We start from the raw sequence: 14837 nt of genomic DNA, 5'->3' as shown, positions 1-14837 counted from the left end.
GAGTGATGTACTGACGGGTGCGATCATACCAGCACTAATGCACCATATCCCATCAGAACTCCGCAGTGAAGCGTGCTTGGGCGAGAGTAGTACTAGGATTGGTGACCTCCCGGGAAGTCCTCGTGTTGCACTCCTTTTTATTTTTTTATTTTTTTTCAGCCTAAAACGAGTCCAAACTTGAAAACCTCATAACTTTTGAACCGTGAGGAACTACGTCGCCCATAGCACCATTTCGGAAAGCCCCAGAATCCACGATGGGCGGTGAATAGACGGCGTAATTTTTCGGGCTCAAATTCAGCCGTTTTGACCCTCAAACGGGCTGCAGAAAGTTAGGCACGTAAAAAAGATCGAAAGCGGATTCTCAGGGTGTTTTTGATGCTTTCTTAACACCATTAACCTCGACGCACTTTTTCGCTCGAAACAAAACGGCCAGAAAATCATGTGGGCCCCACGGCCTTGCACTTGGATTGGCCGAGAAAAGGATATATAGAAACGAGAGTGATGTACTGACGGGTGCGATCATACCAGCACTAATGCACCGGATCCCATCAGAACTCCGCAGTGAAGCGTGCTTGGGCGAGAGTAGTACTAGGATTGGTGACCTCCCGGGAAGTCCTCGTGTTGCACTCCTTTTTATTTTTTATTTTTTTTTCAGCCTAAAACGAGTCCAAACTTGAAAACCTCATAACTTTTGAACCGTGAGGAACTACGTCGCCCATAGCACCATTTCGGAAAGCCCCAGAATCCACGATGGGCGGTGATTAGACGGCGTAATTTTTCGGGCTCAAATTCAGCCGTTTTGACCCTCAAACGGGCTGCAGAAAGTTATGGCACGTAAAAAAGATCGAAAGCGGATTCTCAGGGTGTTTTTGATGCTTTCTTAACACCATTAACCTCGACGCACTTTTTCGCTCGAAACAAAACGGCCAGAAAATCATGTGGGCCCCACGGCCTTGCACTTGGATTGGCCGCGAAAAGGATATATAGAAACGAGAGTGATGTACTGACGGGTGCGATCATACCAGCACTAATGCACCGGATCCCATCAGAACTCCGCAGTGAAGCGTGCTTGGGCGAGAGTAGTACTAGGATTGGTGACCTCCCGGGAAGTCCTCGTGTTGCACTCCTTTTTATTTTTTTATTTTTTTTCAGCCTAAAACGAGTCCAAACTTGAAAACCTCATAACTTTTGAACCGTGAGGAACTACGTCGCCCATAGCACCATTTCGGAAAGCCCCAGAATCCACGATGGGCGGTGAATAGACGGCGTAATTTTCGGGCTCAAATTCAGCCGTTTTGACCCTCAAACGGGCTGCAGAAAGTTATGGCACGTAAAAAAGATCGAAAGCGGATTCTCAGGGTGTTTTTGATGCTTTCTTAACACCATTAACCTCGACGCACTTTTTCGCTCGAAACAAAACGGCCAGAAAATCATGTGGGCCCCACGGCCTTGCACTTGGATTGGCCGAGAAAAGGATATATAGAAACGAGAGTGATGTACTGACGGGTGCGATCATACCAGCACTAATGCACCGGATCCCATCAGAACTCCGCAGTGAAGCGTGCTTGGGCGAGAGTAGTACTAGGATTGGTGACCTCCCGGGAAGTCCTCGTGTTGCACTCCTTTTTATTTTTTTATTTTTTTTCAGCCTAAAACGAGTCCAAACTTGAAAACCTCATAACTTTTGAACCGTGAGGAACTACGTCGCCCATAGCACCATTTCGGAAAGCCCCAGAATCCACGATGGGCGGTGAATAGACGGCGTAATTTTTCGGGCTCAAATTCAGCCGTTTTGACCCTCAAACGGGCTGCAGAAAGTTAAGGCACGTAAAAAAGATCGAAAGCGGATTCTCAGGGTGTTTTTGATGCTTTCTTAACACCATTAACCTCGACGCACTTTTTCGCTCGAAACAAAACGGCCAGAAAATCATGTGGGCCCCACGGCCTTGCACTTGGATTGGCCGAGAAAAGGATATATAGAAACGAGAGTGATGTACTGACGGGTGCGATCATACCAGCACTAATGCACCGGATCCCATCAGAACTCCGCAGTGAAGCGTGCTTGGGCGAGAGTAGTACTAGGATTGGTGACCTCCCGGGAAGTCCTCGTGTTGCACTCCTTTTTATTTTTTATTTTTTTTCAGCCTAAAACGAGTCCAAACTTGAAAACCTCATAACTTTTGAACCGTGAGGAACTACGTCGCCCATAGCACCATTTCGGAAAGCCCCAGAATCCACGATGGGCGGTGAATAGACGGCGTAATTTTTCGGGCTCAAATTCAGCCGTTTTGACCCTCAAACGGGCTGCAGAAAGTTATGGCACGTAAAAAAGATCGAAAGCGGATTCTCAGGGTGTTTTTGATGCTTTCTTAACACCATTAACCTCGACGCACTTTTTCGCTCGAAACAAAACGGCCAGAAAATCATGTGGGCCCCACGGCCTTGCACTTGGATTGGCCGCGAAAAGGATATATAGAAACGAGAGTGATGTACTGACGGGTGCGATCATACCAGCACTAATGCACCGGATCCCATCAGAACTCCGCAGTGAAGCGTGCTTGGGCGAGAGTAGTACTAGGATTGGTGACCTCCCGGGAAGTCCTCGTGTTGCACTCCTTTTTATTTTTTTATTTTTTTTCAGCCTAAAACGAGTCCAAACTTGAAAACCTCATAACTTTTGAACCGTGAGGAACTACGTCGCCCATAGCACCATTTCGGAAAGCCCCAGAATCCACGATGGGCGGTGATTAGACGGCGTAAATTTTCGGGCTCAAATTCAGCCGTTTTGACCCTCAAACGGGCTGCAGAAAGTTATGGCACGTAAAAAAGATCGAAAGCGGATTCTCAGGGTGTTTTTGATGCTTTCTTAACACCATTAACCTCGACGCACTTTTTCGCTCGAAACAAAACGGCCAGAAAATCATGTGGGCCCCACGGCCTTGCACTTGGATTGGCCGAGAAAAGGATATATAGAAACGAGAGTGATGTACTGACGGGTGCGATCATACCAGCACTAATGCACCGGATCCCATCAGAACTCCGCAGTGAAGCGTGCTTGGGCGAGAGTAGTACTAGGATTGGTGACCTCCCGGGAAGTCCTCGTGTTGCACTCCTTTTTATTTTTTTATTTTTTTTCAGCCTAAAACGAGTCCAAACTTGAAAACCTCATAACTTTTGAACCGTGAGGAACTACGTCGCCCATAGCACCATTTCGGAAAGCCCCAGAATCCACGATGGGCGGTGAATAGACGGCGTAATTTTTCGGGCTCAAATTCAGCCGTTTTGACCCTCAAACGGGCTGCAGAAAGTTATGGCACGTAAAAAAGATCGAAAGCGGATTCTCAGGGTGTTTTTGATGCTTTCTTAACACCATTAACCTCGACGCACTTTTTCGCTCGAAACAAAACGGCCAGAAAATCATGTGGGCCCCACGGCCTTGCACTTGGATTGGCCGAGAAAAGGATATATAGAAACGAGAGTGATGTACTGACGGGTGCGATCATACCAGCACTAATGCACCGGATCCCATCAGAACTCCGCAGTGAAGCGTGCTTGGGCGAGAGTAGTACTAGGATTGGTGACCTCCCGGGAAGTCCTCGTGTTGCACTCCTTTTTATTTTTTTATTTTTTTTCAGCCTAAAACGAGTCCAAACTTGAAAACCTCATAACTTTTGAACCGTGAGGAACTACGTCGCCCATAGCACCATTTCGGAAAGCCCCAGAATCCACGATGGGCGGTGAATAGACGGCGTAATTTTTCGGGCTCAAATTCAGCCGTTTTGACCCTCAAACGGGCTGCAGAAAGTTATGGCACGTAAAAAAGATCGAAAGCGGATTCTCAGGGTGTTTTTGATGCTTTCTTAACACCATTAACCTCGACGCACTTTTTCGCTCGAAACAAAACGGCCAGAAAATCATGTGGGCCCCACGGCCTTGCACTTGGATTGGCCGAGAAAAGGATATATAGAAACGAGAGTGATGTACTGACGGGTGCGATCATACCAGCACTAATGCACCGGATCCCATCAGAACTCCGCAGTGAAGCGTGCTTGGGCGAGAGTAGTACTAGGATTGGTGACCTCCCGGGAAGTCCTCGTGTTGCACTCCTTTTTATTTTTTTATTTTTTTTCAGCCTAAAACGAGTCCAAACTTGAAAACCTCATAACTTTTGAACCGTGAGGAACTACGTCGCCCATAGCACCATTTCGGAAAGCCCCAGAATCCACGATGGGCGGTGAATAGACGGCGTAATTTTTCGGGCTCAAATTCAGCCGTTTTGACCCTCAAACGGGCTGCAGAAAGTTATGGCACGTAAAAAAGATCGAAAGCGGATTCTCAGGGTGTTTTTGATGCTTTCTTAACACCATTAACCTCGACGCACTTTTTCGCTCGAAACAAAACGGCCAGAAAATCATGTGGGCCCCACGGCCTTGCACTTGGATTGGCCGAGAAAAGGATATATAGAAACGAGAGTGATGTACTGACGGGTGCGATCATACCAGCACTAATGCACCGGATCCCATCAGAACTCCGCAGTGAAGCGTGCTTGGGCGAGAGTAGTACTAGGATTGGTGACCTCCCGGGAAGTCCTCGTGTTGCACTCCTTTTTATTTTTTTATTTTTTTTCAGCCTAAAACGAGTCCAAACTTGAAAACCTCATAACTTTTGAACCGTGAGGAACTACGTCGCCCATAGCACCATTTCGGAAAGCCCCAGAATCCACGATGGGCGGTGAATAGACGGCGTAATTTTTCGGGCTCAAATTCAGCCGTTTTGACCCTCAAACGGGCTGCAGAAAGTTATGGCACGTAAAAAAGATCGAAAGCGGATTCTCAGGGTGTTTTTGATGCTTTCTTAACACCATTAACCTCGACGCACTTTTTCGCTCGAAACAAAACGGCCAGAAAATCATGTGGGCCCCACGGCCTTGCACTTGGATTGGCCGCGAAAAGGATATATAGAAACGAGAGTGATGTACTGACGGGTGCGATCATACCAGCACTAATGCACCGGATCCCATCAGAACTCCGCAGTGAAGCGTGCTTGGGCGAGAGTAGTACTAGGATTGGTGACCTCCCGGGAAGTCCTCGTGTTGCACTCCTTTTTATTTTTTTATTTTTTTTTCAGCCTAAAACGAGTCCAAACTTGAAAACCTCATAACTTTTGAACCGTGAGGAACTACGTCGCCCATAGCACCATTTCGGAAAGCCCCAGAATCCACGATGGGCGGTGAATAGACGGCGTAATTTTTCGGGCTCAAATTCAGCCGTTTTGACCCTCAAACGGGCTGCAGAAAGTTATGGCACGTAAAAAAGATCGAAAGCGGATTCTCAGGGTGTTTTTGATGCTTTCTTAACACCATTAACCTCGACGCACTTTTTCGCTCGAAACAAAACGGCCAGAAAATCATGTGGGCCCCACGGCCTTGCACTTGGATTGGCCGAGAAAAGGATATATAGAAACGAGAGTGATGTACTGACGGGTGCGATCATACCAGCACTAATGCACCGGATCCCATCAGAACTCCGCAGTGAAGCGTGCTTGGGCGAGAGTAGTACTAGGATTGGTGACCTCCCGGGAAGTCCTCGTGTTGCACTCCTTTTTATTTTTTTATTTTTTTTCAGCCTAAAACGAGTCCAAACTTGAAAACCTCATAACTTTTGAACCGTGAGGAACTACGTCGCCCATAGCACCATTTCGGAAAGCCCCAGAATCCACGATGGGCGGTGAATAGACGGCGTAATTTTTCGGGCTCAAATTCAGCCGTTTTGACCCTCAAACGGGCTGCAGAAAGTTATGGCACGTAAAAAAGATCGAAAGCGGATTCTCAGGGTGTTTTTGATGCTTTCTTAACACCATTAACCTCGACGCACTTTTTCGCTCTAAATAAAACTGCCAGAAAATCATGTGGGCCCCACGGCCTTGCACTTGGATTGGCCGAGAAAAGGATATATAGAAACGAGAGTGATGTACTGACGGGTGCGATCATACCAGCACTAATGCACCGGATCCCATCAGAACTCCGCAGTGAAGCGTGCTTGGGCGAGAGTAGTACTAGGATTGGTGACCTCCCGGGAAGTCCTCGTGTTGCACTCCTTTTTATTTTTTTATTTTTTTTCAGCCTAAAACGAGTCCAAACTTGAAAACCTCATAACTTTTGAACCGTGAGGAACTACGTCGCCCATAGCACCATTTCGGAAAGCCCCAGAATCCACGATGGGCGGTGAATAGACGGCGTAATTTTTCGGGCTCAAATTCAGCCGTTTTGACCCTCAAACGGGCTGCAGAAAGTTATGGCACGTAAAAAAGATCGAAAGCGGATTCTCAGGGTGTTTTTGATGCTTTCTTAACACCATTAACCTCGACGCACTTTTTCGCTCGAAACAAAACGGCCAGAAAATCATGTGGGCCCCACGGCCTTGCACTTGGATTGGCCGAGAAAAGGATATATAGAAACGAGAGTGATGTACTGACGGGTGCGATCATACCAGCACTAATGCACCGGATCCCATCAGAACTCCGCAGTGAAGCGTGCTTGGGCGAGAGTAGTACTAGGATTGGTGACCTCCCGGGAAGTCCTCGTGTTGCACTCCTTTTTATTTTTTTATTTTTTTTCAGCCTAAAACGAGTCCAAACTTGAAAACCTCATAACTTTTGAACCGTGAGGAACTACGTCGCCCATAGCACCATTTCGGAAAGCCCCAGAATCCACGATGGGCGGTGATTAGACGGCGTAAATTTTCGGGCTCAAATTCAGCCGTTTTGACCCTCAAACGGGCTGCAGAAAGTTATGGCACGTAAAAAAGATCGAAAGCGGATTCTCAGGGTGTTTTTGATGCTTTCTTAACACCATTAACCTCGACGCACTTTTTCGCTCGAAACAAAACGGCCAGAAAATCATGTGGGCCCCACGGCCTTGCACTTGGATTGGCCGAGAAAAGGATATATAGAAACGAGAGTGATGTACTGACGGGTGCGATCATACCAGCACTAATGCACCGGATCCCATCAGAACTCCGCAGTGAAGCGTGCTTGGGCGAGAGTAGTACTAGGATTGGTGACCTCCCGGGAAGTCCTCGTGTTGCACTCCTTTTTATTTTTTTATTTTTTTTTCAGCCTAAAACGAGTCCAAACTTGAAAACCTCATAACTTTTGAACCGTGAGGAACTACGTCGCCCATAGCACCATTTCGGAAAGCCCCAGAATCCATAATGGGCGTTGAATAGACGGCGCAATTTTTGGGCTCAAATTCAGCCGTTTTGACCCTGAAACGGGCTGCAGAAAGTTAAGGCACGTAAAAAAGATCGAAAGCGGATTCTCAGGGTGTTTTTGATGCTTTCTTAACACCATTAACCTCGACGCACTTTTTCGCTCGAAACAAAACGGCCAGAAAATCATGTGGGCCCCACGGCCTTGCACTTGGATTGGCCGAGAAAAGGATATATAGAAACGAGAGTGATGTACTGACGGGTGCGATCATACCAGCACTAATGCACCGGATCCCATCAGAACTCCGCAGTGAAGCGTGCTTGGGCGAGAGTAGTACTAGGATTGGTGACCTCCCGGGAAGTCCTCGTGTTGCACTCCTTTTTATTTTTTTATTTTTTTTCAGCCTAAAACGAGTCCAAACTTGAAAACCTCATAACTTTTGAACCGTGAGGAACTACGTCGCCCATAGCACCATTTCGGAAAGCCCCAGAATCCACGATGGGCGGTGAATAGACGGCGTAATTTTTCGGGCTCAAATTCAGCCGTTTTGACCCTCAAACGGGCTGCAGAAAGTTATGGCACGTAAAAAAGATCGAAAGCGGATTCTCAGGGTGTTTTTGATGCTTTCTTAACACCATTAACCTCGACGCACTTTTTCGCTCGAAACAAAACGGCCAGAAAATCATGTGGGCCCCACGGCCTTGCACTTGGATTGGCCGAGAAAAGGATATATAGAAACGAGAGTGATGTACTGACGGGTGCGATCATACCAGCACTAATGCACCGGATCCCATCAGAACTCCGCAGTGAAGCGTGCTTGGGCGAGAGTAGTACTAGGATTGGTGACCTCCCGGGAAGTCCTCGTGTTGCACTCCTTTTTATTTTTTTATTTTTTTTCAGCCTAAAACGAGTCCAAACTTGAAAACCTCATAACTTTTGAACCGTGAGGAACTACGTCGCCCATAGCACCATTTCGGAAAGCCCCAGAATCCACGATGGGCGGTGAATAGACGGCGTAATTTTCGGGCTCAAATTCAGCCGTTTTGACCCTCAAACGGGCTGCAGAAAGTTATGGCACGTAAAAAAGATCGAAAGCGGATTCTCAGGGTGTTTTTGATGCTTTCTTAACACCATTAACCTCGACGCACTTTTTCGCTCGAAACAAAACGGCCAGAAAATCATGTGGGCCCCACGGCCTTGCACTTGGATTGGCCGAGAAAAGGATATATAGAAACGAGAGTGATGTACTGACGGGTGCGATCATACCAGCACTAATGCACCGGATCCCATCAGAACTCCGCAGTGAAGCGTGCTTGGGCGAGAGTAGTACTAGGATTGGTGACCTCCCGGGAAGTCCTCGTGTTGCACTCCTTTTTATTTTTTATTTTTTTTCAGCCTAAAACGAGTCCAAACTTGAAAACCTCATAACTTTTGAACCGTGAGGAACTACGTCGCCCATAGCACCATTTCGGAAAGCCCCAGAATCCACGATGGGCGGTGATTAGACGGCGTAAATTTTCGGGCTCAAATTCAGCCGTTTTGACCCTCAAACGGGCTGCAGAAAGTTATGGCACATAAAAAAGATCGAAAGCGGATTCTCAGGGTGTTTTGATGCTTTCTTAACACCATTAACCTCGACGCACTTTTTCGCTCGAAACAAAACGGCCAGAAAATCATGTGGGCCCCACGGCCTTGCACTTGGATTGGCCGCGAAAAGGATATATAGAAACGAGAGTGATGTACTGACGGGTGCGATCATACCAGCACTAATGCACCGGATCCCATCAGAACTCCGCAGTGAAGCGTGCTTGGGCGAGAGTAGTACTAGGATTGGTGACCTCCCGGGAAGTCCTCGTGTTGCACTCCTTTTTATTTTTTTATTTTTTTTCAGCCTAAAACGAGTCCAAACTTGAAAACCTCATAACTTTTGAACCGTGAGGAACTACGTCGCCCATAGCACCATTTCGGAAAGCCCCAGAATCCACGATGGGCGGTGAATAGACGGCGTAATTTTTTGGGCTCAAATTCAGCCGTTTTGACCCTCAAACGGGCTGCAGAAAGTTAAGGCACGTAAAAAAGATCGAAAGCGGATTCTCAGGGTGTTTTGATGCTTTCTTAACACCATTAACCTCGACGCACTTTTTCGCTCGAAACAAAACGGCAAGAAAATCATGTGGGCCCCACGGCCTTGCACTTGGATTGGCCGAGAAAAGGATATATAGAAACGAGAGTGATGTACTGACGGGTGCGATCATACCAGCACTAATGCACCGGATCCCATCAGAACTCCGCAGTGAAGCGTGCTTGGGCGAGAGTAGTACTAGGATTGGTGACCTCCCGGGAAGTCCTCGTGTTGCACTCCTTTTTTTTTTTATTTTTTTTCAGCCTAAAACGAGTCCAAACTTGAAAACCTCATAACTTTTGAACCGTGAGGAACTACGTCGCCCATAGCACCATTTCGGAAAGCCCCAGAATCCATAATGGGCGGTGATAGACGGCGTAATTTTTCGGGCTCAAATTCAGCCGTTTTGACCCTCAAACGGGCTGCAGAAAGTTATGGCACGTAAAAAAGATCGAAAGCGGATTCTCAGGGTGTTTTTGATGCTTTCTTAACACCATTAACCTCGACGCACTTTTTCGCTCGAAACAAAACGGCCAGAAAATCATGTGGGCCCCACGGCCTTGCACTTGGATTGGCCGCGAAAAGGATATATAGAAACGAGAGTGATGTACTGACGGGTGCGATCATACCAGCACTAATGCACCGGATCCCATCAGAACTCCGCAGTGAAGCGTGCTTGGGCGAGAGTAGTACTAGGATTGGTGATCTCCCGGGAAGTCCTTGTGTTGCACTCCTTTTTATTTTTTATTTTTTTCAGCCTAAAACGAGTCCAAACTTGAAAACCTCATAACTTTTGAACCCTGAGGAACTACGTCTCCCATAGCACCATTTCGGAAAGCCCCAGAATCCACGATGGGCGGTGATTAGACGGCGTAATTTTCGGGCTCAAATTCAGCCGTTTTGACCCTCAAACGGGCTGCAGAAAGTTATGGCACGTAAAAAAGATCGAAAGCGGATTCTCAGGGTGTTTTTGATGCTTTCTTAACACCATTAACCTCGACGCACTTTTTCGCTCGAAACAAAACGGCCAGAAAATCATGTGGGCCCCACGGCCTTGCACTTGGATTGGCCGAAAAAGGATATATAGAAACGAGAGTGATGTACTGACGGGTGCGATCATACCAGCACTAATGCACCGGATCCCATCAGAACTCCGCAGTGAAGCGTGCTTGGGCGAGAGTAGTACTAGGATTGGTGACCTCCCGGGAAGTCCTCGTGTTGCACTCCTTTTTATTTTTTATTTTTTTTCAGCCTAAAACGAGTCCAAACTTGAAAACCTCATAACTTTTGAACCGTGAGGAACTACGTCGCCCATAGCACCATTTCGGAAAGCCCCAGAATCCACGATGGGCGATGAATAGACGGCGTAATTTTTTGGGCTCAAATTCAGCCGTTTTGACCCTCAAACGGGCTGCAGAAAGTTAAGGCACGTAAAAAAGATCGAAAGCGGATTCTCAGGGTGTTTTGATGCTTTCTTAACACCATTAACCTCGACGCACTTTTTCGCTCGAAACAAAACGGCAAGAAAATCATGTGGGCCCCACGGCCTTGCACTTGGATTGGCCGCAAAAATGATATATAGAAACGAGAGTGATGTACTGACGGGTGCGATCATACCAGCACTAATGCACCGGATCCCATCAGAACTCCGCAGTGAAGCGTGCTTGGGCGAGAGTAGTACTAGGATTGGTGACCTCCCGGGAAGTCCTCGTGTTGCACTCCTTTTTTTTTTTTATTTTTTTTTCAGCCTAAAACGAGTCCAAACTTGAAAACCTCATAACTTTTGAACCGTGAGGAACTACGTCGCCCATAGAACCATTTCGGAAAGCCCCAGATACCACGATGGGCGGTAATTAGACGGCGTAATTTTTCGGGCTCAAATTCAGCCGTTTTGACCCTCAAACGGGCTGCAGAAAGTTATGGCACGTAAAAAAGATCGAAAGCGGATTCTCAGGGTGTTTTTGATGCTTTCTTAACACCATTAACCTCGACGCACTTTTTCGCTCGAAACAAAACGGCCAGAAAATCATGTGGGCCCCACGGCCTTGCACTTGGATGGACGCGAAAAGGATATATAGAAACGAGAGTGATGTACTGACGGGTGCGATCATACCAGCACTAATGCACCGGATCCCATCAGAACTCCGCAGTGAAGCGTGCTTGGGCGAGAGTAGTACTAGGATTGGTGACCTCCCGGGAAGTCCTCGTGTTGCACTCCTTTTTATTTTTTATTTTTTTTCAGCCTAAAACGAGTCCAAACTTGAAAACCTCATAACTTTTGAACCGTGAGGAACTACGTCGCCCATAGCACCATTTCGGAAAGCCCCAGAATCCACGATGGGCGGTGATTAGACGGCGTAAATTTTCGGGCTCAAATTCAGCCGTTTTGACCCTCAAACGGGCTGCAGAAAGTTATGGCACATAAAAAAGATCGAAAGCGGATTCTCAGGGTGTTTTGATGCTTTCTTAACACCATTAACCTCGACGCACTTTTTCGCTCGAAACAAAACGGCCAGAAAATCATGTGGGCCCCACGGCCTTGCACTTGGATTGGCCGCAAAAATGATATATAGAAACGAGAGTGATGTACTGACGGGTGCGATCATACCAGCACTAATGCACCGGATCCCATCAGAACTCCGCAGTGAAGCGTGCTTGGGCGAGAGTAGTACTAGGATTGGTGACCTCCCGGGAAGTCCTCGTGTTGCACTCCTTTTTATTTTTTTATTTTTTTTTCAGCCTAAAACGAGTCCAAACTTGAAACCCTCATAACTTTTGAACCGTGAGGAACTACGTCGCCCATAGCACCATTTCGGAAAGCCCCAGAATCCACGATGGGCGATGAATAGACGGCGTAATTTTTTGGGCTCAAATTAAGCCGTTTTGACCCTCAAACGGGCTGCAGAAAGTTAAGGCACGTAAAAAAGATCGAAAGCGGATTCTCAGGGTGTTTTGATGCTTTCTTAACACCATTAACCTCGACGCACTTTTTCGCTCGAAACAAAACGGCAAGAAAATCATGTGGGCCCCACGGCCTTGCACTTGGATTGGCCGCAAAAATGATATATAGAAACGAGAGTGATGTACTGACGGGTGCGATCATACCAGCACTAATGCACCGGATCCCATCAGAACTCCGCAGTGAAGCGTGCTTGGGCGAGAGTAGTACTAGGATTGGTGACCTCCCGGGAAGTCCTCGTGTTGCACTCCTTTTTATTTTTTTATTTTTTTTTCAGCCTAAAACGAGTCCAAACTTGAAACCTCATAACTTTTGAACCGTGAGGAACTACGTCGCCCATAGCACCATTTCGGAAAGCCCCAGAATCCACGATGGGCGGTGATAGACGGCGTAAATTTTCGGGCTCAAATTCAGCCGTTTTGACCCTCAAACGGGCTGCAGAAAGTTATGGCACGTAAAAAAGATCGAAAGCGGATTCTCAGGGTGTTTTGATGCTTTCTTAACACCATTAACCTCGACGCACTTTTTCGCTCGAAACAAAACGGCCAGAAAATCATGTGGGCCCCACGGCCTTGCACTTGGATTGCCGCGAAAAGGATATATAGAAACGAGAGTGATGTACTGACGGGTGCGATCATACCAGCACTAATGCACCGGATCCCATCAGAACTCCGCAGTCAAGCATTCTTGGGCGAGAGTAGTACTAGGATTGGTGACCTCCCGGGAAGTCCTCGTGTTGCACTCCTTTTTATTTTTTTATTTTTTTTTCAGCCTAAAACGAGTCCAAACTTGAAAACCACATAACTTTTGAACCGTGAGGAACTACGTCGCCCATAGCACCATTTTGGAAAGCCCCAGAATCCACGATGGGCGGTGAATAGACGGCGTAATTTTTTGGGCTCAAATTAAGCCGTTTTGACCCTCAAACGGGCTGCAGAAAGTTATGGAACATAAAAAAGATCGAAAGCGGATTCTCAGGGTGTTTTGATGCTTTCTTAACACCATTAATCTCGACGCACTTTTTCGCTCGAAACAAAACGGCAAGAAAATCATGTGGGCCCCACGGCCTTGCACTTGGATTGGCCGCAAAAGGATATATAGAAACGAGAGTGATGTACTGACGGGTGCGATCATACCAGCACTAATGCACCGGATCCCATCAGAACTCCGCAGTGAAGCGTGCTTGGGCGAGAGTAGTACTAGGATTGGTGACCTCCCGGGAAGTCCTCGTGTTGCACTCCTTTTTATTTTTTTATTTTTTTTCAGCCTAAAACGAGTCCAAACTTGAAAACCTCATAACTTTTGAACCGTGAGGAACTACGTCGCCCATAGCACCATTTCGGAAAGCCCCAGAATCCACGATGGGTGGTGATTAGACGGCGTAAATTTTCGGGCTCAAATTCAGCCGTTTTGACCCTCAAACGGGCTGCAGAAAGTTATGGCACATAAAAAAGATCGAAAGCGGATTCTCAGGGTGTTTTGATGCTTTCTTAACACCATTAACCTCGACGCACTTTTTCGCTCGAAACAAAACGGCCAGAAAATCATGTGGGCCCCACGGCCTTGCACTTGGATTGGCCGCGAAAAGGATATATAGAAACGAGAGTGATGTACTGACGGGTGCGATCATACCAGCACTAATGCACCGGATCCCATCAGAACTCCGCAGTGAAGCGTGCTTGGGCGAGAGTAGTACTAGGATTGGTGACCTCCCGGGAAGTCCTCGTGTTGCACTCCTTTTATTTTTTTATTTTTTTTCAGCCTAAAACGAGTCCAAACTTGAAAACCTCATAACTTTTGAACCGTGAGGAACTACGTCGCCCATAGCACCATTTCGGAAAGCCCCAGAATCCACGATGGGCGATGTATTGACGGCGTAATTTTTTGGGCTCAAATTAAGCCGTTTTGACCCTCAAACGGGCTGCAGAAAGTTATGGGACATAAAAAAGATCGAAAGCGGATTCTCAGGGTGTTTTGATGCTTTCTTAACACCATTAACCTCGACGCACTTTTTCACTCGAAACAAAACGGCCAGAAAATCATGTGGGCCCCACGGCCTTGCACTTGGATTGGCCGAGAAAAGGATATATAGAAACGAGAGTGATGTACTGACGGGTGCGATCATACCAGCACTAATGCACCGGATCCCATCAGAACTCCGCAGTGAAGCGTGCTTGGGCGAGAGTAGTACTAGGATTGGTGACCTCCCGGGAAGTCCTCGTGTTGCACTCCTTTTTATTTTTTATTTTTTTTCAGCCTAAAACGAGTCTAAACTTGAAAACCTCATAACTTTTGAACCGTGAGGAACTACGTCGCCCATAGCACCATTTCGGAAAGCCCCAGAATCCACGATGGGCGATGAATAGACGGCGTAATTTTTTGGGCTCAAATTAAGCCGTTTTGACCCTCAAACGGGCTGCGGAAAGTTAAGGCACGTAAAAAAGATCGAAAGCGGATTCTCAGGGTGTTTTGATGCTTTCTTAACACCATTAACCTCGACGCACTTTTTCGCTCGAAACAAAACGGCCAGAAAATCATGTGGGCCCC

General features: G+C 47.1%; 30 non-coding genes across 30 annotated transcripts; all 30 read left to right on the top strand.

The window, feature by feature from the left end:
- The first annotated feature begins 15 nt into the window (after window positions 1-15).
- Window positions 16-134, top strand: LOC125598740. Its single transcript, XR_007332671.1, has one exon. It is a non-coding gene; the product is annotated as a 5S ribosomal RNA (ribosomal RNA).
- Window positions 135-511: 377 nt separating this feature from the next.
- On the top strand, window positions 512-630 carry LOC125598784. Its single transcript, XR_007332712.1, has one exon. It is a non-coding gene; the product is annotated as a 5S ribosomal RNA (ribosomal RNA).
- Window positions 631-1008: 378 nt separating this feature from the next.
- LOC125598782 lies at window positions 1009-1127 on the top strand. The gene has a single exon (XR_007332710.1). It is a non-coding gene; the product is annotated as a 5S ribosomal RNA (ribosomal RNA).
- Window positions 1128-1504: 377 nt separating this feature from the next.
- On the top strand, window positions 1505-1623 carry LOC125598781. The gene has a single exon (XR_007332709.1). It is a non-coding gene; the product is annotated as a 5S ribosomal RNA (ribosomal RNA).
- Window positions 1624-2001: 378 nt separating this feature from the next.
- On the top strand, window positions 2002-2120 carry LOC125598780. The gene has a single exon (XR_007332708.1). It is a non-coding gene; the product is annotated as a 5S ribosomal RNA (ribosomal RNA).
- A 377-nt stretch (window positions 2121-2497) lies between these two features.
- Window positions 2498-2616, top strand: LOC125598779. Its single transcript, XR_007332707.1, has one exon. It is a non-coding gene; the product is annotated as a 5S ribosomal RNA (ribosomal RNA).
- Window positions 2617-2994: 378 nt separating this feature from the next.
- On the top strand, window positions 2995-3113 carry LOC125598778. The gene has a single exon (XR_007332706.1). It is a non-coding gene; the product is annotated as a 5S ribosomal RNA (ribosomal RNA).
- A 378-nt stretch (window positions 3114-3491) lies between these two features.
- Window positions 3492-3610, top strand: LOC125598777. The gene has a single exon (XR_007332705.1). It is a non-coding gene; the product is annotated as a 5S ribosomal RNA (ribosomal RNA).
- Window positions 3611-3988: 378 nt separating this feature from the next.
- On the top strand, window positions 3989-4107 carry LOC125598776. Its single transcript, XR_007332704.1, has one exon. It is a non-coding gene; the product is annotated as a 5S ribosomal RNA (ribosomal RNA).
- Window positions 4108-4485: 378 nt separating this feature from the next.
- On the top strand, window positions 4486-4604 carry LOC125598775. The gene has a single exon (XR_007332703.1). It is a non-coding gene; the product is annotated as a 5S ribosomal RNA (ribosomal RNA).
- A 378-nt stretch (window positions 4605-4982) lies between these two features.
- On the top strand, window positions 4983-5101 carry LOC125598774. Its single transcript, XR_007332702.1, has one exon. It is a non-coding gene; the product is annotated as a 5S ribosomal RNA (ribosomal RNA).
- A 379-nt stretch (window positions 5102-5480) lies between these two features.
- Window positions 5481-5599, top strand: LOC125598773. The gene has a single exon (XR_007332701.1). It is a non-coding gene; the product is annotated as a 5S ribosomal RNA (ribosomal RNA).
- A 378-nt stretch (window positions 5600-5977) lies between these two features.
- On the top strand, window positions 5978-6096 carry LOC125598771. Its single transcript, XR_007332699.1, has one exon. It is a non-coding gene; the product is annotated as a 5S ribosomal RNA (ribosomal RNA).
- Window positions 6097-6474: 378 nt separating this feature from the next.
- Window positions 6475-6593, top strand: LOC125598770. The gene has a single exon (XR_007332698.1). It is a non-coding gene; the product is annotated as a 5S ribosomal RNA (ribosomal RNA).
- Window positions 6594-6971: 378 nt separating this feature from the next.
- LOC125598769 lies at window positions 6972-7090 on the top strand. Its single transcript, XR_007332697.1, has one exon. It is a non-coding gene; the product is annotated as a 5S ribosomal RNA (ribosomal RNA).
- A 378-nt stretch (window positions 7091-7468) lies between these two features.
- LOC125598768 lies at window positions 7469-7587 on the top strand. The gene has a single exon (XR_007332696.1). It is a non-coding gene; the product is annotated as a 5S ribosomal RNA (ribosomal RNA).
- Window positions 7588-7965: 378 nt separating this feature from the next.
- LOC125598767 lies at window positions 7966-8084 on the top strand. Its single transcript, XR_007332695.1, has one exon. It is a non-coding gene; the product is annotated as a 5S ribosomal RNA (ribosomal RNA).
- Window positions 8085-8461: 377 nt separating this feature from the next.
- LOC125598766 lies at window positions 8462-8580 on the top strand. Its single transcript, XR_007332694.1, has one exon. It is a non-coding gene; the product is annotated as a 5S ribosomal RNA (ribosomal RNA).
- A 376-nt stretch (window positions 8581-8956) lies between these two features.
- Window positions 8957-9075, top strand: LOC125598765. The gene has a single exon (XR_007332693.1). It is a non-coding gene; the product is annotated as a 5S ribosomal RNA (ribosomal RNA).
- A 377-nt stretch (window positions 9076-9452) lies between these two features.
- LOC125598764 lies at window positions 9453-9571 on the top strand. Its single transcript, XR_007332692.1, has one exon. It is a non-coding gene; the product is annotated as a 5S ribosomal RNA (ribosomal RNA).
- A 375-nt stretch (window positions 9572-9946) lies between these two features.
- LOC125598730 lies at window positions 9947-10065 on the top strand. Its single transcript, XR_007332661.1, has one exon. It is a non-coding gene; the product is annotated as a 5S ribosomal RNA (ribosomal RNA).
- Window positions 10066-10439: 374 nt separating this feature from the next.
- Window positions 10440-10558, top strand: LOC125598763. Its single transcript, XR_007332691.1, has one exon. It is a non-coding gene; the product is annotated as a 5S ribosomal RNA (ribosomal RNA).
- Window positions 10559-10934: 376 nt separating this feature from the next.
- On the top strand, window positions 10935-11053 carry LOC125598762. The gene has a single exon (XR_007332690.1). It is a non-coding gene; the product is annotated as a 5S ribosomal RNA (ribosomal RNA).
- Window positions 11054-11430: 377 nt separating this feature from the next.
- On the top strand, window positions 11431-11549 carry LOC125598760. Its single transcript, XR_007332688.1, has one exon. It is a non-coding gene; the product is annotated as a 5S ribosomal RNA (ribosomal RNA).
- A 376-nt stretch (window positions 11550-11925) lies between these two features.
- LOC125598759 lies at window positions 11926-12044 on the top strand. Its single transcript, XR_007332687.1, has one exon. It is a non-coding gene; the product is annotated as a 5S ribosomal RNA (ribosomal RNA).
- A 378-nt stretch (window positions 12045-12422) lies between these two features.
- Window positions 12423-12541, top strand: LOC125598758. Its single transcript, XR_007332686.1, has one exon. It is a non-coding gene; the product is annotated as a 5S ribosomal RNA (ribosomal RNA).
- Window positions 12542-12916: 375 nt separating this feature from the next.
- On the top strand, window positions 12917-13035 carry LOC125598737. Its single transcript, XR_007332668.1, has one exon. It is a non-coding gene; the product is annotated as a 5S ribosomal RNA (ribosomal RNA).
- Window positions 13036-13412: 377 nt separating this feature from the next.
- Window positions 13413-13531, top strand: LOC125598757. The gene has a single exon (XR_007332685.1). It is a non-coding gene; the product is annotated as a 5S ribosomal RNA (ribosomal RNA).
- A 377-nt stretch (window positions 13532-13908) lies between these two features.
- Window positions 13909-14027, top strand: LOC125598756. Its single transcript, XR_007332684.1, has one exon. It is a non-coding gene; the product is annotated as a 5S ribosomal RNA (ribosomal RNA).
- Window positions 14028-14403: 376 nt separating this feature from the next.
- LOC125598755 lies at window positions 14404-14522 on the top strand. The gene has a single exon (XR_007332683.1). It is a non-coding gene; the product is annotated as a 5S ribosomal RNA (ribosomal RNA).
- Window positions 14523-14837: the final 315 nt, after the last annotated feature.

This window comes from Brassica napus, unplaced genomic scaffold (genome assembly GCF_020379485.1).
Source record: "Brassica napus cultivar Da-Ae unplaced genomic scaffold, Da-Ae ScsIHWf_1749;HRSCAF=2379, whole genome shotgun sequence".
Lineage (NCBI taxonomy): Eukaryota > Viridiplantae > Streptophyta > Magnoliopsida > Brassicales > Brassicaceae > Brassica > Brassica napus.
Note: the sequence above shows the minus strand (reverse complement) of the source record. Positions and strands in the feature narration are given on the sequence as shown.